Source organism: Ctenopharyngodon idella, chromosome 18 (genome assembly GCF_019924925.1).
Source record: "Ctenopharyngodon idella isolate HZGC_01 chromosome 18, HZGC01, whole genome shotgun sequence".
NCBI classification, from domain to species: domain Eukaryota; kingdom Metazoa; phylum Chordata; class Actinopteri; order Cypriniformes; family Xenocyprididae; genus Ctenopharyngodon; species Ctenopharyngodon idella.
In genome coordinates this window covers 21266442-21288919 of record NC_067237.1, presented here as the reverse complement: position 1 = coordinate 21288919, position 22478 = coordinate 21266442, and the positions used below count along the sequence as shown (strand labels likewise).

The window sequence follows — 22478 nt, the reverse complement described above, 5'->3', positions numbered from 1 at the left end:
TAATGTCTATGGTAGCAATCAAAATAGAGTAAATCACCTTTTAAAAGTAACTTGACCCTTCAAATAAAGATTGTATCAATTACATTGTTACACCAGTGACTGTTTAAAAAAAAATTAATCTTTCATTCAAGAGATTTGTTCAAAAATGCTGATTCATTCATTAATGAAACAAGTAAAGTCTTTATGAGTAAGTCATTGAATCATTCATTCAAATATTTTGTAAATAGATTGCAACAATTAACATTTTGTCAGAACCTCTACTAAAATCTTTTTATCTCTCAGTTGTCACTGTATCTTGCAGTGTTATTGTGTTTAATTGCAACCTTATATCTCAGAATGTGACTGTTTTGCGTTGTGACTCGATATCTCGCAGTTGTTATTTGCTTCTCATGATTGCGACTTTAATTCCCGCAACTGTTTATAATAGTTGCATTTTTCTTTTTTCAGCGTGACTTCGTATGAAATGACTTTATTTCGTATTTAAATATTTGTCACCTGCTATATTTTTTACTCTAGATGGAAAGGGGCTTCTATAGGTATCCATTTCTTGATTATGTACATACAAGCGGTTTATATGTGCTGATGTTTTTCTTCCTTTATATGGTCCGTGTGTGTGTGTGTGTGTGTGTGTGTTTGTGTTAGTCTCAGGAGGGAGTAGCTATTACACAGTTTATGTGCTATAGGAATGCTGTACTTCCTGTATAAGAATCCCAGCATGATCTCCGGAACGCTTCCAGACAACCACTGCAAACTCATCAGTTAGCATTAATGAACCACAGCCGGCTTTTATAGATATACCTGCTGGACATTCATATTCTCACAGCCTAGTTCTTCTCTCTAAGGTTCTTACAAACTTTTATACTTCATCTAATGCATCTTTATTAGAGTTGTTCATGTGTGCTAATGTGAGACTGGTTTGGGGCCAAAAGGTGGACTTCAGTTCCATAATAAGTACCTTGGAGGGAGGTGTTTGGTGGAGTGGACATTTTTCAAATTACAGTCTCTTAGGTCTGTGATTGTATTGCACAGAGCTGATTGAATTATCTTCTAAGGTGATAAGTAGCATGTTCATGCTCTGTTGACTACATAGATGTGCGGCAGTACAGGTGGCCAGTAGATCTTGCTATCCACTAAAGCAGGAAAATTATGTGTTTCAGGTAGAGGCAGCGTTTATCAAGGTCTTTAATTTACGTAGCAGGTGGAGGCCCTGTGTTGTTCCCTGTGGCTCATGGATCATTGCTAGACTTGGCAACAAATGAAGGTAACCAATGTGGCCGATTGCAGAACACTTGAACACTTGAAGGCCTTGTTCCTCATGACATGAAAGGTTTGCCATCTGGGCCCCCTACCTGCATTCATCCTGGTGTCTGAATTTAGCAACATGGCTGAGGGACTCCTAGTGTTCCTGGAGGTCTGCTCTGGATCAGACCAGAAAGTATGGAAAACTTATTGTCTGTTAATCACATTTTAAGCACAAAAACTTTTTGAACTTGGGTTGATCAGACTGATATGCATTAAGAAGACTATTGTGAGTATGTGGGACTGTTGATGGACAGATGAACCAATCTGCGTTCAAAGTCCGAGGAAAAGCTTCTGTTCTTGTCCTGTGCCCCTTTGCCCTGTTGGCTGGGCAGGTAATCTGTTCAGCTGCCATGTGAATTAGGTTTGAACTGGGAGGGCAAGCAATTTACTGCTCATTCACAGACCGTTCCCAAGCTTATGAGAAAAAAAGAGGGGGATGGGGTTGAGGAAGATGAAGAGGAAAAGAATGGATTAGATAGAAATGGAGAGTAAAAGATAGAGGATGAGATGAGAAACATAGAAAGACATTAAGAGAGGAGTACGGGTAGGAGAAATATGAAGCGAAATGGAGGGATTGTGGAGAAGAAGAGAGTCGAGCAATATGAGAGACAGTGGGATTTGTTTGTATGAGAGAGAAAGAGATTCAAAGCTTTGTTGATATGATGGTGGTACCAGGTGTTCCAAAATTACCAGTGTTTTTCCAGTATTCCTTTTCATACTCTTTGAGTGGGTAAACAACCTTTGGGACATCAGTTGTTTATTATTGTGCATAATTTCTTTGACATTTTCTCTAAAACTTACTGCAAAACAGTATCTATTAAACATTTGTGAAATGTTAGCGTAATGTTGTGTGTAGGTTCTGTGCCTAAATTTTGTTGGAAAGCTATTTTGCAGACTTTTGGACCACCACACTGGAATGCAGGCTTCCTTTCCTCTCTTTCTCACTTTTGCTCTCTCCCCCAATTCTTTTCTTTTCCAGACTGTGTCCAGGAGCTCTGGGCCTGGAAACTCCCAGAAGCCAAAGTGAGTCTGGGCTGGACTGCTGTCATGTCAACAGCCACTGTGCTGCTAATATACACAGGCACCTCGGCATTCGATCATTTAATCGTCCAGAAGAGCCCCTAATGCCACAGGCTTCACCCCAGCGCTCAGGATAGCTGTTGTGTCATAGAACAGTTTCCTGTTTCACATATCAGCTTCCCAAAGCACAATCCCACTTTTGGTCTGTTTTTTTCTTTTTCTTTTTCTCTCTCTCTCTTTTTATTATTTTTTTGTATTTGAGTAGTACAGAGCATCTTATTGCTATCTTTCCAGAGATAACATGAATTGTGCAGCTGTCATAGTTGGAAAAGGTAGTGTGAAAATCGCAGCATTAGTACTAGCAGGCAAGAAGTTAAAAGAGGATAATCTGGAAAATATTTACTCTGAGAAAGATGTTTATAGTAATTGGGCTGTGGGCATTTTTTGAAAGCCTTGTCAGAGTGTAGAGATTGAGCTATGGCATTGGTAGATGTCCAGAGATAAACAGATAGACAGAAAGAAGAGTTAGAGGCCGAACACACAGCTTGCATTCTTGCATTTAAAAACAACTAGAAAAGTAAATGCAGGGATCTTGAACTATTTTTAACTTGACATTCTCATGCTGAAAAAATGTGATTGCAAAAGAAGAGTTACCTGAGTCCAGCTTTCATAACTATACAGTTAGTTATGAAGCAGTTATGAAAGCTGTTTTTGGTTATTGTTCACCTTAGATGGTTGTATATCTGTCCCTCTTGGCTTATTCTCCTATACTACCATAAAGCTTCATAACACAAGATCATCCCACTTCAGCATTTGGTTTCAGTGATGCTGTACTCTGATATTATTTGTACCTATATGATCACACTGCAGAAGATATTGCTCTGAAATTGGTTGGATACAGCAGCCCACTACGCTCACATGTGATGCACCGTAAAGCAGTGTGGTGAACGTGATTTTACCAAGTACAACATTTTCCTGGATAAACATCTTTGTTGATCCTGGAACAACATTCCCATCAACCAATCAGATTTGAGGGAAAAGTTTACAGTTTATGTCAAGTTTAGGCTTACAATCAGGGTTAGGTGCTTCTACGTCAGTGTTATTCACCTGTCATTTCCCTCTGATTTTAGGGATAAATTATGGGTAGGGATAGGTTTAGGGGTAGGAATAGGGTTATGACTAAATTTTCAGACAAGAATGTTGTTCCAGGATCAACAAAATGTGTTGATCCAGGAACATGTCTTACTTGGCAAAATCACGGTGACCAGAGCGGTGTTGTTTCCACACGGTGGAATGTCTTAAAGGATCCTCCTCAGGAAGGAAAGCGGCATTGAGTGAAAATTAAATGAGCATTACTCAATCTTTCACAGCATATATCCTCCCTCTGCCTCTTTTTATGATGGATTTAACTTATGGTTTCACACTAAATATAATTAGCCAGCAAATTAACCATTAATTACCTTCACCTTGACTCGCTAATGAGTTAGATTTCATTAAATACATTAGAGCCAGGGTTTTCATTTATGTATATATAAACTCCAGTCTTCAGTATCAAATGATCCTTCAGAAATAATTCTAATATTCTGATTCTGGTTCTTATTATTATCAATGTTGAAAAACATTTTTGCGGAATCTTTTTCAGGATTTTTTCAAAAGAAAAGCATTTATTTGAAATATGTAGCTTTTTAACTGTCTTACCTGTCATGTTTGACCAATTTAATGTGTCCTTTCTGAATAAAGGTAGTTACTTACCCCAAGTTTTGAATTGTAGTGTATTACGGTTTCCACAAAAATATGAAGCAGCACAACTGTTTTCAACATTTGATAATAACAAGAAATGTTTCTTGAGCACCAAATCAGCATATTAGATTTCTGAAGGATCATGTGACACTGAAGACTGGAGTAATGATGCTGAAAATTCAGCTTTGCCATCACATAATAAAATTTTAAAATATATTAAAATAGAAGTTCTTTTAAATTGTAATAATATTTCACAGTATTGCTGTTTTTACTGTATTCCTTATCAAATAAATGCAGCTCACAATACAGCTCACATGCATTGTCTATTGTTATCATTATATAATTTATTGTTTAATTTATTAAAGCATGGTGGGAATGAATAGAAAGTCCCCATAAGGTAGTACTATTTAAAACATACTTTAATAGCTCTGAGTTTCGCTACTCTTTCACTACCTTTATCATTGATCTTATACGTAGGACAGGTCTCAATCAGAGGTTTTGTGTAGCTGACCAGTCTTTTTCTCCTCTGTTTAGCAAGCAGTCCTTCTCATCAGCAGTATACGGCCCTTGAACTGTGTTTGCTGACTGACCGGTGTGTGTTCTAATGTCTGTTTGATGGCAGATTGATGGTGTGTGTTAGGATGTGCTTTAGGTCTGACTGATGTGTTTGTCAGTGAAGGTGCTAAGGCTGTCACACACACACACACACACACACACACATCCGTTTGCCGTTGACACACTGATGGTTCTGGTGGTGGCACCAGCTGGGAAGAGGTATTGTTCTGGTCTCCTCCGTGTTTCCTCTTCCAGCTCGCTGAGCTGGCCGTTTTACACTCTGTCATGTGTGTGTATGTGATGAAATAAATGGGTTGTAAATATTTATTGGCCATGGATGCGGAGAGAGCTCTGAAACACTGTCTGTGTGCTACAAAACTGTCATCACTTTTGATAGTCTCTTGATTGTACCGAGATCCCAAGTGGATCTTTGAAAAAATGTATTGTGATTGAACAAGAAAGAATCTTGGGAATCAGCTCTATATATATATATATATATATATATATATATATATAGTATATTTTACTATATAATAATAAATTATATTATTTTATACATACAAACTATTTTGTATATATACATTAAAATGGTTGTATTATTATGTACTGTTATTATATAAAAATTCGGATAGTAGATATTAATGCAATGTTGTTAAAACGGAAAATAATCAGTTGAGAAGTATTTTATTTACTAGATTCACTTCTTCAATAAAAATGCATGCTTTTTTTTAAATAACTTTTTTCACTTTCCAGCTGAAATAGCTATATTGTGATATATTCAATTACCGTGATATAAAATTATGTGATTTATGATTTTGATCATACCGCCCACCCTTGTGTGAGCTCAGATCAGCTGTTTCTCTGCACATACAACCTTCGCATGATATCATTATTGATCACGTTTTCTCATTTATCCACTTCAATCATGAGCTGAGCTTCACTTTGGACCTGAGCATTGTGGTTGGCTCACAGAACTTCCTCCCATCATATGGCTCCCTATCAGGATTTTATCTCCTGTTCCCATGGAGGGAATCAGACAGACTTTAGACAGTCTTGCAGAACTTCGATTATCTAGGACGAAGCCCACAGGGAAATCTTCCTCTGCTGGATTACTGCTCAGAGGTCATTCATTGCTCATCTGTGGACAAAGCAGAAAACAGCAGTGCAGAACAAACACAAACACTGGGAAGATGGCCTACCCTGAGATAAAATAATACTGAATAGATTTGGGGAAATGACACTCATATCATTTGAATCTACTGTGAATCTACTTGAGGTTGTCAAGATAACAATTTGATTAAGTCTTAATAGCCCCAAACTTTTAAACAGTAGCCTATTGTACAAAATGCTGGGTTAAAAACAACCCAAGTTGGGTTGAAAATGGACGAACCCAGCGATTGGGTTGTTTTAACCCAACTTTTGGGTTAAATGTTTGCCCAACCTGCTGGGTAGTTTTATTTAACCCAACTATTGTTTAAACATTACTATATGTCTGGCTTAAAATGAACCCAAAATCAGACATTATTACTGGAGGCAATTAATAAGCAATTTAATAAATGTTTATTGTTTAATTATTATTGATTAAACTTATTAATAAATGTTAATTTATTAAACATATTGATAAATGTCAATTTCCAATATATTTTGGGTTCATTTTAAGCAAGCAATACAGTAATTTTTAAACAATAGTTGATTTAAATAAAACTACCCAGCAGGTCAGGCAAACATTTAACCCATTCGCTGGGTTAAAACAACCCAGTTGCTCACTTTAAAAAATGCTCGGCTAAAAATAACCCAAGTTGGGTTGAAAATGTACAAACTCAGCTATTAGGTTGTTTTAACCCAGTGGTTGGGTTAAATGTTTGCCCAACCTTCTGGGTAGTTTTGTTTAACCCAACTATAGTTTAAAAATTACTATATTGCTTGTGTAAAATAAACCCAAAATATATTGGAAATTAACATTTATTAATATGTTTAAGAAATGAACATTTATTAATAAGTTTAATTAATAATAATTAAACAATAAAAATTTATTAAATTGCTTATTAATAAATGTTCACCTTTTGATCATTACTGTTACCTCTAGTAATTATGTGTCTGATTTTTAATTTCCAACCTATTTTGGGTTCATTTTAAGCCAGCCATATAGTAATTTTTAAATAATAGTTGGGTTAAATAAAACTACCCAGCACATTGGGCAAACATTTAACCCAACCGGTGGGTTAAAACAACCCTGGGTTGGTCCATTTTCAACCCAACTTGGGTTGTTTTTAACCCAGCATTTTTTAGAGTGCTGTGTTTGTTCATTTTCAACCCAATATTTTTAGAGTGTATATATAGTACTGTGTAAAAGTATTTTGTTTTGGCTGTCCAAACACTCCTTTTGCAAATTTTATAACAATCAAGTGAGTTTTTTATATAAACAATGAGTCCTAAAACAGATGGTACGGTCCAAACAGAAATCTAATGTCACCATTATCGAGTCAGTCATTACATGATGGGTCGAAAGCAATTGAGACAGCCGAAATTCATGGAAGAACGGTGGAAACTTCTCCAAAGCCACTTTTCCACCATAGGGCCGAACGGTAAGGAGTGGTCCCTGTTATATTTCCACTTGAGCTTGGTTCGGCACGATTACAAACCTTTCTTGGCCTGGATTTACTCTTGTACTGGTCAAACTAGAGGAGGGTCGTTGGGGCCGTGTGAGCTGTCTGCAGCAGTATTAAGAACAAGACATGATGATGTGAGTTTCCTTATCATCATCACCTCACCATCTCTCAGCGGTCCTGCACTGGGCATGCTCACTCAACTCTGTGTTATGGGTTAGGAAATGGACCATTCCCTTGTCCTGACTGGCTGCTGAAAAGACTGAACTTGTGTATCTGAAATACAGTTTGTGTTTATGTGCTTGTATATGTGGTGTTTAGTTATGCGAGTGTTTGTGTGCTCAGACGAGGGCTTGTTAAGGGAGTTTTGCTGGAATGCTAATCACATGCTCGCTAATGGACACAGGGAGAAGAGTAGGCAATGTTGACTGCAGAACAGCTAGATAAACAAATGCAGAGAGAGAAAGAGAGGCCACCTAATGTGCAGTGCCTAATTCAAAGTCTGAAAATACTTGATAAGAATACAACCATAATGTATTAAAGGGATTTTCCTGGTTAAATGCAAGTTATCGACAACATACCACAAGAAATAATTTTAACTCATCCCAAAGTTTGTACAAACAAATAAGGGCCAGATTTACTAAACATGGCACATTAGCGCGAGAGCGCAATTCCAAAAAAGCGCCAATGGGAGTGGAAATTTCTGTGTGTGATCTACAGACGACGTGCAAATTAAAGAACACAGAAGCAGCCAGATCATTTCAATAATGACCAACGCAATCTACCAAGAGCAGCGCAAATTAGCATCTGGACATTGCTTTTTTGGGTGGTAAATAATAGCGCAAATACCAGTAAATTGACTAGCGTAAACCTTAGTAAATCACCTTGCATGATTCATTTAAATACTCTCCCATAAATTTTGCGTCTAAAATTGAAACCCCTAAAAACCCAGACCGGAAGTAACTTTTCAGATTTTGATTAAATCTGATTTTATATTAACTTGAACGGATTAATTGTTCACCACAATACTAGTAATATGCGCTAACAAAGTAAATAGGGTCTATTTTGATTTCATGATGACTTTAAAACCCACCTTAAAACAATTTTACATATTAAATTACACACATTTTAAAAGAGTAATTTAAGTTTAAAACCTTCTGAAATACTTGCCCCATAGACATCTATTGTAAGTGTGTTACAACAAAAGTGTTCCAACAAAAAAAAAAAAAATGTTTTTGTTTTTATAAAGTCGAAATTATTTTCTCTGGTGATCATGGGAAGATGCTGTCAATAAAGCTTAAAACAGAATATTCCTTTATCACTCAGTGACTCCCAACTTCATTATATCAGATATTTAACTGGTTTAAGTGAAGCATGATGCCTGTTTTAGTAATCAGACTTGCCTTGTCAATATTTTTGGTTTGCAAGTATGCATATTCACTTAGCATGAAATGATTCAGTGGTCTGTGCTCATAAATCAGAGCTGTTTTCATTTTCAAAGATATGATGAACTGTTCTTTCTGAGTGTTGGCTCGCTCCACTCTCCAGCTCCTTGAGTCTTGAATACCCATCATTCTCAGACCGAAGGGATGTTGTGCTGTTGCCCCCAGTTGCAATCCATTAGAGCCTGCCTAATGGAGAAACTTCAGGAGTAGGTTCCTACAGATGGGGAAGTTGTGTGCTCATGTTTTTGCGTGCACAATTCACAATGCCCTCACTCAACCCTCTAAATCCATTATCCAAATGTAGGTCATTTTGGTGTGAAGTTGTCTCATGTGCCGTGACATGTTTTTCATGCTCCGCCCACTCTCAAGCCTCAAAGCCAAATGAAAAAATTGTCCGCATTCATACATACAGATGCATCAAATGGAAGAAACGGTTTGAACGATGATATTTTCATGTGGCTAGATATAGTTTGACCAGTTCTTTCTTCTTTCCTGTCTTGACAGCAATGAGATGGAGATAGCTGCATGTGGGAAAGAGCTTTGATTGGGTTTCATCTGATGGTGGTCATACCATCCAGACATTATTTCTGCTTGAGTGGACTTGGGAAGAAAAAAAAGGCACTTTGCTGTCAGTGGAGCATGTCTGCATATAGATTTGAGATTAAATGTTGAAACATACCTGATCTCTATGTGTGTGTTCACTATACACACAGTGGCCTCAAAAAGTATTTTTAGACATTTATGCCACGCTTAAATTGTTTGAATGTCTTTGTATTATCTAACAATTTAGAATCATTATAAATGCCAGATATGATTCTATTCTATACTATTTTGCTTAAGTGAAAAATGAATCTACAAAAAAACTAAAATCATTCAAGAAATGCTACAAGTGAATTTGGAAATCACAGCATTATTATGTACGGTATGAAAATTTGATATTCATTTTGAGATTTGCTAAAGATTACATTTAACAGTGCTATTAAATTATTAGTGTTTTTAAATATTAATTTTTAAGTGAGCGTTAGATCTCTGCAAAAGTAATCTAATTGTTAAAGGGTTAGTTCACCCAAAAGTGAAAATTCTGTCATTTATTACTCACCCTCATGTCGTTCCACACCCGTAAGACCTTCGTTCATCTTCGGAATACAAATTAAGATATTTTTGATAAAATCTGATGGCTCAGTGAGACCTGCATCGCCAGCAATAACACTCCCTTTTTCAATGCCCAGAAAGCTACTAAAAACATATTTAAACCAGTTCATGTGACTAGAGTCGTTCAACCTTAATATTATAAAGTGACTAGAGTACTTTTTTGTGCACCAAAAATAACAAAATAGCGACTTTATTCAACAATATCTAGTGATATTGATGAATTTTATGAAAAATATCTTAATTTGTGTTCCGAAGATGAACGAAGGTCTTACGGGTGTGGAACGACATGAGGGTGAGTAATTAATGACATAATTTTCATTTTTGGGTGAACTAACCCTTTAATACAGATTAGATCAGCATGCACCAAAAAATACAATACTGGCTGATATCAATAACCAATATGGAACCAATGGATTGTGCATCCCTAATATTTCTCTGCTGTGACATTTAAAAAAAAAAGCTGTTTATGCTCTGCATGAAATCAAGTTTGCGTAGATACAGTAGAAGCATTTGTGTTCGTGTGTTTGAGTATGTTTTGGCCCTTGAGCACTATTAAACTAGAATAGCCCTGACCAAAAATGTCTTGATACACAGTGAGCGTTTGCTGAACAGTGAGGACTGACACTAGCAGTGAACCAACAGGTCAGGACAAGCAGACTATCAAAGAAAATGTTGCCGTAGGCGGTGAATTCCTGAGGATATGCTTGGTTCTTGTGTTGTAAATCCTGCTATGTGTTGTCCATGCTCTAGTTTGTGTTCTTCTCTAGTTTTATTGTGTCAGTAGGGTAGGTGGACGGACAGTATGAATGGGAGTGTGTTTATGTATGTGTGAGATTGAAAGGAACATGAAGCCTGTCAAGGGAGCATAGGACAGGAAATTCTGATGTACTTAGACATGTTTAACTGCCAGCTGCATTTGCAAAATCATTGTTTATGTCCATCTGCAGCAGGTGTGCTTGTGTAAATATGCTTGTGCACACTTTAGGGATGTGCAAAATGACATTACCTGAACAACTAATCAACTAATCATTAGCCCTGTTTCCACCTAGTATTAAAGGGTTAGTTCACCCAAAAATGAAAATAATGTCATTTATTACTCACCCTCATGCCGTTTCACCCACGTAAGACCTTCATTCATCTTCGGAATGCAAATTGAGATATTTTTGTCGAAATCCGATGGCTCCGTGAGGCCTGCATAGGGAGTAATGACATTTCTTCTCTCAAGATCCATTAATGTACTAAAAACATATTTAAATCAGTTCATGTGGTTACAGTGGTCCAATATTAATATTATAAAGCGACGAGAATATTTTTGGTGCACCAAAAAAAACAAAATAAAGACTTATGTAGTGATGGCGATTTCAAAACATGATTCGGATCACGTGTCAAACCGCCAAACTGCTGAAATCACGTGACTTTGGCGCTCCGAACCGCTGATTCGACATGCTGATTCATTATGCTCCGAAGCTTCCTGAAGCAGTGTTTGTCATTGCTCCCTATGCCTCACGGAGCCATCGGATTTCAACAAAAATATCTTTATATTGCATTCCGAAGATTAACGAAGGTCTTATGGGTGTGGAACGGCATAAGGTAACTATAATTGATAACTATATTTGCGTCCACACCAACGAACGATAATGGTCTGTTTATTCTCGTGCACTGCGATTTCAAAGTGTGTACATTGAACATGTTTTTGCTGTTCTTGACGCGTTTACATGGCTTTAACCAGCTTCAGTCTTCAGTAATCTATGTTTTGAGTGAGTCTTGCTAGTAATCAATCTAATCTAACAGTGAATTTATCTGACGTAGTCAATATAGTGTAATAAAAACTTTTTCACTGCAACTTCAAAGGAAACAAGACAACGTTGTCGAAACTAGCACTGGATACCTGAGGTAATTTTATGTTACACTGTTTGCTAGCCTGGCATAATGATCTCATCTTCGTTAATACTTCTCACCATTTATTCCGAGTGTATGATCGATTGTTTCCCATACATCCATTTTCTTTAAAGAATCCTTGAAAAGGGGTCTTACTTGTCAAACTGTGGTGGATTTTTCTGGACCTCTGCGATTAACTTCTCCACAATGTCGTCTGCCATTTTAAATGCGTGAGTGGCGAGCCCTTAAATTTACTGCTATAATCTATATCTTTATCGTTATCTTTATAGTTATCGTCCTTGGTGTGAACGGGCCTTTATTTTCCAAAATTCTCAAAATTTGTGGACATACGATGAAAGACATTACTGATTGTTTTTTAGTTTCACATTCTTGTTGAAGAATAATATCAAAGCCATTTTTGCAAATTCAACATAACTAGCCTATTAGATGACATTATCATGGTGTCACATCAGATTTTGACAAATCAAAATCATAATTTGCAACAATGTTGAATACTTCACAGAAAACCAAATGTTTAAGTTTGCAATACATAAAAAATGGGTGAACAAGATCAATGAATGTAAGATTTTCAGTGGCAACTAGCACAAGCCCTAAAGTGCATTAGGCAGTTGACAGTAGTGAGTGTTTGTGTATGTTGTGTTTCTTTGTGTGTTTTCTTCCATCTGCAAGTCTAATTATGTCAGATAGAAGCAGAGAAGTGTGGACAAATGAAAATACACAGAAAATATTCTGTCTTACAAAGTCTAGATTAGGTGATACGTCATTGTGTGTAAATGATGCTTGTAATCACTCACGGAGAGTGTTGAGTTCAGCCTCAAAGCGTGACATGATTGGCCGATAGGAGTCTGGTTGGGGTACTTTTGTAGGTGAGTGGAATCCTAATGAAATCGTGTCCCTCGAGTCTCAGTTTGTGTTTCCATAGTTGCTGACTCGGAAGTTGTGCAACCACGGATTTGACATGTTACAGGTATTACATCGGAAAAGTGTTTGGCGGGTTGAGAAAAGGATTTGCACGCAATAAGCTGCTGCTAGCATGCGATGGGAGCCGTGTCCGACTATTTGCTTTGCGTCCAAGAGCTGATTGAAACAAGGATACAAACAGTTGGTGGCATAATACCAGGCACAGAGAAAATGAACTGCTTGTCGAGGTTTGTTTTTGGGATCATGGGAAGGATTTTAATCCCTCTTTTTGAGTGCATCCCTCTCTCTCTTGTCCATCAGTGAAGTGTCCACAGCCATTTGAAGTGATGGATGGAGGGTTGGTCTCTCTTTAAGCTGACTGGAGGTGACCTTCAAATTGCTGTTGGTCTCACACCCTCAGGAATAACCCACCCCTTCCCTCTCTCTCTCTCTCTCTCTCTCTCTCTCTCTCTCTCTCTCTCTCAGTTCAATTCAATTCAAATGGGCTTTATTGGCATGACAAATTGTACATTGTATTGCCAAAGCATTTACATGAGCAGGAAAAATAAAAATGAGAACCAATTGTATGATGAACAAGTGAAAAAAAGAACAAAAAGTACAGTATACTGTACTATGAGTGGTGTGTATGTTTGCATATGTGTGTGCATGTGTGTGTACAATGAGTTCATGTTTGTGTGTGTGTGTGTGAGAACATGGGTGCATCACTGTTTGGTCAACTCTTCCCTCTTTCCCTTTGTGGCAGGCATTGATGTATCTTGCCACTAGTGAAATGCAGTCTCTTTTTTCACCAACTAAATATTGAGCTTATGTGCATCATTCTCCAGCCTTTTGAAGTTGGGACAAATAATGTCAAATTTGGGAAAGAAGTGTTTTCGTATTTCATTATATTAGTTAGGGCAGGTGGTAAGAAGTGTAGCTCTGTTTCTATTACTCCTTGGCTACAGTACAGGTATAACCTGCTCTTTCTGGGCAGCCAGTTCTGTCTGTATCTGCCTTTCTCTATAGCCAGGCTGTGGTCACTGAGTCTGTACCTTGTCATATTTTTAATCAGTTTGTGGTCTCTGGCAGTGCTCTCTCTCTCTCTCTCAAATACTCTCTGCTCTCCATCCACTCTCCATCAGAGATGATTGGCACTTGTTTTAAGAGTCTAAATCAGTCTACCACAATTCCATAAGTGAAGTCATCATTCCAAAAATACACACACTGCTTCATTTAGTTAAAGGGATAGTTCACCAAAAAACATCCTGTCATCATTTACGCGCCTTCATGTCATTCCAAACCTGTATGACTTTATTTCTTTTGTGAAACACAAAAGAAGATTTTTTTAAAAATGTCTTGATGCTTTTTTTTTTGTCAATACAATAGGGGTGTTTATATTCACTCATTTTTGTCAGTTGGAATTCTGAAAGTTTGATTTAAATGAACCCTAAACGATGCAATCTGATTCACATATTCATTTACATATTGATTATGTGTATTCCAAACAAAACTTTAATGCGTCGGCGCCAATAGCCTCGTGGGCAGCACACCGACATATAGCGCAGTTGCTCTTCGGGCGTCCCGAGTTTGAGTCCCCAGCTCATGGACCTTTCTCGACCCTGCCCCCTCCCCACCCCCCCTCTTTCCAACTTCGCTTCCTGTCAACTTTAATGCATGCGTAGTGCCTAGATGTCACATTCAGAACAAGAGAAAACTATAACAATAATGTTACCGGAGCTACCGCAAGTATAATTGTCCGGTTTTGCCTTGATTACATATCCAAAAAAAAAGCTGACATTTATGTCAAAAGAGCTTTTTTGTTTTAGCAAATATTTAGTAAATATTTAGTCTTATCCACTGACCAGTTCAAAAGACGTGAGATGTAAATGAACATACGCTCATTAATATGATGTAAAATGTATATAAACATACAAAAAACGGCACTGGGATATTTATATCTGATTGAGAAAATAGTTGGTTTCAAGCATTTACATGCATTTTTCCCCCTGTTGATCAGACGATTTCAGGTCTAAACCACCCCTTTAAAACTGACGTTTCATTTGGATGAGCTCATTCGGATTTATTGAGGTGTTTACATGAAGGGTTTTCAGTGTGATTGAGCCATCAATCCGATTATAAACTGATTATTGGGGTGCATGTAAACATAAATAATGAGAGTGAGATTGGTCCACACAACATAAGACCCAATTGTATGAACAAAAATGTTATGGACAAATAACGTCTTCTGTGTTTCGCAGAAGAAAATACAGGTTTGGAGTGATGATGACAGAATGTTAGTTTTTGAGTGAACTGTCTCGTTAAGAAGAGCTAGTTTGGTTTAAAACAGGAAGTGTTCTTAACCCCTCTGTGTTCATGCAGACAACATAATAAAGGTGTTGTTATGAATGTATCTGAACACTGAAGTGGCCATACATTGTGGCCCATGTAAGAAGTTTCATTATGAATTAAAACTAGTTTTTTACAATTTCTCAATGTCATTGGTGGCATGGTTTCTAGTGAGTTGACATGCGGTTGCTAGGGTACTTTGAATGGTTGATAGGGTATTGCTCAGTGTCCCATGTCAAAAAAGCCCATCCCCAAGTCTTTGTAGTTCCTTGTTTCATTGTCCAAGTTTAATTTTTTTTTTTGGCATTGTTTTTGTGGTCTTAATGTGCTCTAAACAAGCACCATAAGTCTGATTGCTTGGAGGAATAATTGCACACCTCTCCACAACATGTTGTGCAATTTAATATAATTAATATCTCTAGCAAAAATGGTGTGGGATGAGCTATGCCCCTGAAGTTTAATGAATAATGGTGATGGTTGTCTTAGCAAACACTGTTAATCTCATATCTCCTGATCATCCTCTATTAAAGCTTTAGTAGGAGACTCTGTATATTATACTAAGTTTAGGGTGTCTGAAGGGTTTGGATGTGGATCTCACACATTCTTGCTTGTTCTCTGAGTGATGTAGCATGGCTGTTATTAATATGATTTAAGTAGGCCTGCTTTTCTAATTAGCCTACTCCACTTCCGAGAGGGTATAAAAAGCTTGTCTTCTCTCAGAGGAAACACTGTTCCTTCTCTCCTCGTTTTTTCACTGTTCCCAGCATGCACAGTGACGCTTATTCCAGCTGTGTGTGTGCACGCATCCCAAACAAACATGTGGATGTCTGTTTGTGTCTTGGTGCACTGTGCTGGAAATAACCTTCTATATATATATATATATATATATATATATATATATATATACATGTATGTATGTGTGTATAAATATATATATATATATATATATATATATGTGTGTGTGTGTGTGTGTGTTTGTGTTCCTGTATGTCTGTATATTTTTACATTTGTCATTTCCTGTCTACATGTGTTTTCGTGAGTCTGTGTGGATCCTTATAGTCAAATGTGTTGTTATTCGAGCTGCTTTTGCCCACTGAGAGAGCTCGCCTGTGAGTTAGTAGAACAAATAGCTGGACAGTGTCTGAGCTGTCAGTCTCCATGTCCTGGAGAAGACACACACACTCTCTTTCTCTCGCTGTCTATCTCACTCAATCTGTGTGTCTGTGTGTAGGCAACACATCTGACAACACACAGACACACTGGCTCATGGCGCTATTCTCTATTCCCCAGATCCACTCAGAAGAACTCACTGCTCCACAGCCACAGGCTGACAGGAAGTGCCACAATCAGGCTAGAGCAGACCGATTTCTGACCTCTGTGTCATTGATAAGACATCAGCATTTCATAATCCAGCAGTAATCCCATCAACTGTACGGAAGCCACTGATTTTTATTTTATTTTTTTTTTTTTATCTATCATAAATGGCTGGGTGATAAAAAAAAAAATATGATATTTTATTTATTTCAATATTTTTGTTTTTGCCCTGAAATAGAATTAACATTTTTTTAATCAGTCACATGGACCAAACAAAGAGTGTTTTCAATATTAGATTTAAACTGTGTAATGCAAGATGTAAAATACTAAAGATCCTGTTTAATCAAAATAGTTTTTTCTCCAAATGAAAACAAATAAAATGTATTTTGTTTTTCTTTTTCTTTCTTTTTTTTTTTTGCTTAAAATGTTTAAATGAAATGCTGGGTCTTCTGTGAATATTTTTACATTTAAACAAATCAATGAATTGGGTGTTTTGAACTGAAATATGATATTTTGAAAATATTGCTTCATTTTATATCAAAAATCATGTTGAATAAATCATTCTAACATTATATTCTATACTACACTACCGTTCAAAAGTTTGGTCAGGTTTTTTTTTTTTTTTGAGAAATCAATATTTTTATTCAGCAGGGATACATTAAATTGGTCAAAAGTGACAGTAAAGTCATTTATAATGTTATTAAAGCTTTCAATATAAAATAAATATGCTGTTCTGTTGAACTTTCTTTTTGTCAAAGAATCCTAAAAAAAAAAAATTTCATGGTTTCCACAAACATATTAAACTGTTTTCAACATTGATAATAATAAGAAATGTTTCTTGAGCACCAAATCAGCATATTAGAATTATTTCTGAAGGATCATGTGATTCTGAAGACTTGGCCAATAAATTTCATTTTCTGTCTCTCAGTTTGCCTTCTTATGGATCATTAGTGGTCTTTATCTATGTCTGCTATCCCTCATCCTGTCCCCCCCCCCCATTCCTGCGGATGTTAATTGAAGTGGTCTGAAATGTATAGCATGTTGCTGAGTAGACATGTGTACCCACCTGATTTTTGGCAGCATGATCAGCCATTTATTCCCCTCAAAGATCAGTGCTCCTCTCTGGGGCCCCTTCCATCAGCTCAGCAGCTTGATAAAGTACTTTAAAGCATTATCCTCTGAAAATGAAAAGCTTTGGTATGAGGCACCAGGGTGAATGTGTTTCAGGGGAGCAGTGTGTGGCACAGATAAACGTTGTGTTAGCGTGAGTGATGAGCGGGGTCAGAGGTGAGGACGCATGCAGGATCAGCGTTGTGTGACCTGAGCTGATGGATGGTGGTAGGAGAATGTGGAACGCGCTGCTCCGAGTCTCTTATCAGAAGAACTGGACAAGTCCGATCCGTCTCCACTCCCTTCACTGCTGCTCTCCTCTACTCTTGTGCTGTCCTTTGGGGCTGGTAACCACGGAAACACAGTCTGACCCTTAGGCCAGTGTCAGTGTTGGTTGTATGTGCAGGAATTTTGCAGATTGAATAGAGTAGTTACAGTATTGCTGTGTTTCATTCAAATTAAATGTGGGATATTGACATTGTAACATTTTCAACCTCCAAAGACTCGACAGATGATGTATAAAGAAACAAAATGGATTATCCGAGCGACTAGTCAAGCTGATAGGGGATCTAGACTAGATTTTCATGACATACTTGATGTCTTTTTAGTGTGTACTGGTACAACTGTACATTTACATTATGTGTGTTTGTTAAGATTGAATGTAGTATCATATGTAACATACATTATCGTTGGGGTCGGTAAGATTTTTAATGTTTTTGAAAGAAGTCTCTTATGCTCACCAAGGCTGCAAAAATACAGCAAAAAACAATAATATTGTGAAATATTATTACAATTTAAAATAAGGCACTTTTGATAAATTTAATGCATCTTTGCTGAATAAAAAAATAAATTAAAAAAAGAAATCTTACTGACCCCAAACTTCAGAACAGTAGTGTGTATATACAGATAATAATATAAATATATCTCCTAACATTTTATTTAATTTTATATTGTGTGTTATTTATAATAAAACATAATGTATAATAATATATTCAGAAAATATGAATCCATACCAACCTCCATCATTCAAATGCCCTATGCATAGTAGTCATCCTAAAATATTGTACAATTGTATTTGTAAAATTGCAGTATGCTATATAAATAGAAACAAAAATGACTATACTTTGTTATTAAATAATTTGATTGTAAATTTCCAAACCTGGTTTCCATGTTGCAAGTCCAACATCCAAGAGGCTTTCTGTTACACTTGTCCAAGTAAATGACAAGTTGACTGGAATTTCATGTATATTGCTTTCAATATCTGTTTATTTTTGCCTCCCTCAGTCAAAGACAGTCCTATGTGATCTTACTTACATTCATCAGAAGTGGGACACGGTAATTCTGCAGCAGTTTAGATTAAACATATCCTGCGACAGATTGTAATACGTCACTCTAATTTGTCCTCGAGCCATTATCTGTCTATCCTGTCCCAATCTTTTTATCCTTTCCTCTGTCCTGTCTTGTCTTTTCCCTCCCATGGTCTCTAGTGATGTGCGCTCAGCCTCCCTCGTTGTTGGATGGAGCCTGACATGCGCTGATGATGCGTGAGCTTGGCCTAAGGCTGATGAGATCATCAGCTGTACAGGCTCAGTGTGGTGTTTGTGTGCGTATGTGTGCATTTGATGTTGGACATGTTGGACTCGGGAGCTCGTGGGCCTCTGGCAGTGCAGGGGGAAGGAGCTGTAAAATGTGGTAGAACACCAGTCCTTTCATAGTGGCCATCATCTGGGCTTTTATGGTCTTAACCCTCAGGATAAAGTTAAAAATGGTAGCTGTCCATGTTAGGCTTTGTTTAGCACAGAAGAAACATGTATACCTTTAAAAATTGAGTCTTTTTAGAATTAAAATTTTAAAAGTTTTAAAACAGATTTTATCATATTTCACAGTCCAGTAAAATATTTTAAAGAGTTAGTTCACCCAAAAATGAAAATAATGTCATTAATTACTCACCCTCATGTCGTTCCACACCTGTAAGACCTTCGTTCATCTTCAGAACACAAATTAAGATATTTTTGATGAAATCCGAGAGGTATATGACTCGTCCATAGACAGCAATTTAACTTTAACTTTCAAGGTCCAGAAAGGTACTAAAGACAACATTAAAATAGTCGACGTGACTGCAGTGGTTCAAACTTAATTTTATGAAGCAACGAGTATACTTTTTGTGCACAAAAACAAAACAAAAATAACAACTTTAATCAACAATCTCTTCTCTTCTGTGTCATTCTCATATGTTGTTTACGTCCAGCGCTTCCAGGTTCTACGTCAGAACGCCGACTCATTATTGGCCGACTCCTGCGTCATCATCACAAGCATGCATCGTGCTGCTCACATGATCAGCTTTGGCCAATACTGAGCCGGGATTTGGACGTAAACATGGTCTTCACTGTGCTTGCTGCGGCAACTACGTAAGGATAATGACAGGGAAGAGAAGAGTTTGTTGAATAAAGTCGTTATTTTTGTTTTGTTTTTGCGCACAAAAAGTATGTTTGGAAAGACATGAGGGTGAGTAATTAATGACAGAATTTTCATTTTTGGGTGAACTAACCCTTTAACTTTTACTGAAATAGCCATTGTTTGGAATAACTATATTTAATTTTATTATTTAATTTTATATATTTTAATATTATTTACATGTTTTTTTTTACATTATTCAATATATGTATTTTATATATTTTAATATATTTATATTATTTTACATGTTAGCCCGTTAGCCTGTTTTTTTCCCTTCTCTTTCTGTGAAAACTCCCAAAAATTACAACATATCTAGACAAAATTTTTGGCAGCCGAAATTTCAGTGTGTCCATACTCCTAATATTACAATTTGGCAAAGTTTTATAAAAGGACATGATCATCTGTGTGATTATATTGTTTCGAGTTATCGAGAAAAGAGAGAGTTAGAGAAAGAATGTGCAGCTGTGTAAACAACAGGTTGATTCATCAAAGCCACATTGCGTGTTTTACCTGTGTGGACAGGAGCCGGATTGGACCATTGCCCTGTTTCCACGGTGACCCCAATCAGAGACGAGTACTCTGTGCAGGCATGAAAACATGGAGAGCGCAGGAACCACCCTGAGAAGCATACTTATATCTATAACTACATATTGCTATAGGGTATATGTTTCACTTGTATTTTCCAAGTATGATAACACCAGAGCAGAAAAAAAGTGTGGAATGTGGAGTGTTTTGTTGTAGAAAAACATAGTAATTATTCGATTAGGCGAAGCGTGTCTCCAGTGAGTCAGAACAGGATCCAACAGGTCAGGAATGAGCAGGAACGCCTCGGAGCGCACGCTTGCACGCGTACGTGGACACGCGCCGAATATATTTGCATATGAATGCCGTTTTACAAGAGCATACTCATTATTACTCCACAGCAGATGATTTGAGTCAAAAAGCCTTCTAAGATTTACATGCCACACATATGTTCTCCTAGTTTAGTAGTATTAGCATTATGCACAAGGTTTAGTAGAACTAGCCTTGCATAACCATAATTCCGTAAACTTTCAGTCCCGGATGCAGCATTTCAGCTGCACTAGAGTACACAATATAGACTGTTTCCAATAGCTGGCATGTCCGAATCTGATGTTTGTGTAACTTCCTGCAGTCATTGCAGCATTGATGTATCCTTTACTGTCTATGATAACCCACAACCCTGTGCATGTATTTTGAGAGTTGATAGAAAGGATAAAAATGCAAATAAAAAGAAAGGTTAATTTAGAAATATAAATTTAAAAAAAAAAAGTATCTTTTATTGGTAACACTTTACAATAAGGTTCATTAGTTAACATTTATTAACTGCGTTAGTTAACATGAACCAATAATGAACTGCACTTATACAGCATTTATTAATCTTTGTTAATGTTTATTTCAACATTTACTAATAAAATGGTAACACTTTATTTTAGGGTCTTTTAACTAGTTGCTTACTAGCATGCATATTACTAGAATATTGGCTATTTATTAGTACTTACTAAGCACATATTAATGCCTTATCCTGCATGATATTATTCTACATTCTTAATCCTACCCAATACCTAAACTTACTACCTTACTAACTATTAATAAGCAGTAAATTAGGAGTTTATTGAGGGAAAAGTCATAGTTAATAGTTTATATATGTTCCCTATACTAAAGTGTTACCAGTAAAATTGTTAACATTAGTTAATGCACTGTGAACTAACATGAACAAACAATGAACAACTGTATTTTCATTAACTAACGTTAACCAAGATTAGTAAATACAGTAACAAATGTATTGCTCATGGTTAGTTCATGTTAGTTAATACATTACCTAATGAACCTTATTGTAAAGTGTTACTATTTTATTTCATAGTTAAAGTCGCAATGAAGTGGTAGTTGCAACAAATATTTTCGGGCCAAATTCCGAGCTCGGAGCCCTCCCCTCAGACAGCACGTCAAATACGCATATTTTTTATTCTATCTGACTATTTGTAAGTGTGAAATTATGAATAAAACGTGTGCACATTATAGCATAGCCTCTTATACCTTATTATTGTGTGTGTGTGAGATGCACCTCCAAACTACATGGTTATCTTGAGCCTGTGATGAAGTGTTTTTGTGTGTTGCTGTGCTTCCTGAAGCACAGAGAGCTGTCATATTAAGGTTGATGTGTTGTTTGTCTGAGCGGACGTCTCATCTCCTCCCCTCCCCTTCCAGGTGTTCTGTAAAATGTTTGACTGTCTGCAGGTGGCTTCAGCTGAGGTAGGTGCAGCATGGAGTTCGGGATAGTGAGAGAGACAGAGAGAGAGCTGACTACTGATTGCACGACTGATCGTGAAATGGATCTAACAGCTGCTGGTTGCACATGGATGCTGTGGGTCTGTTTGCTTTTGTTTGCAGTGAAGTCTCTCAGAGAGTGGTGCATGACAGTGCTGTTTTTATATTGATTTATGTAGATACTTGACAATTAACCACCAGTGACATCTTCTGATCCTTCTCCTCTTTCTGAATACTCTTCTTTCCAGCTGATTTCTCTTAATTTCCCATCCCTTTCTCTCTCCGGTTTTCATTCTCTCTCTGTTTACGGCCCGTTACCCCTCTAATCGAGGCCCTGGCTGTGAGGAAA

The 22478-nt window shown here is 37.0% G+C and overlaps 1 protein-coding gene across 1 annotated transcript in view; it reads left to right on the top strand.

Moving 5' to 3' along the window:
- bcar1 (BCAR1 scaffold protein, Cas family member) overlaps positions 1-22478 on the top strand; it is a 101164-nt gene that overhangs the window by 11988 nt on the left and 66698 nt on the right. The window lies entirely within an intron of this gene.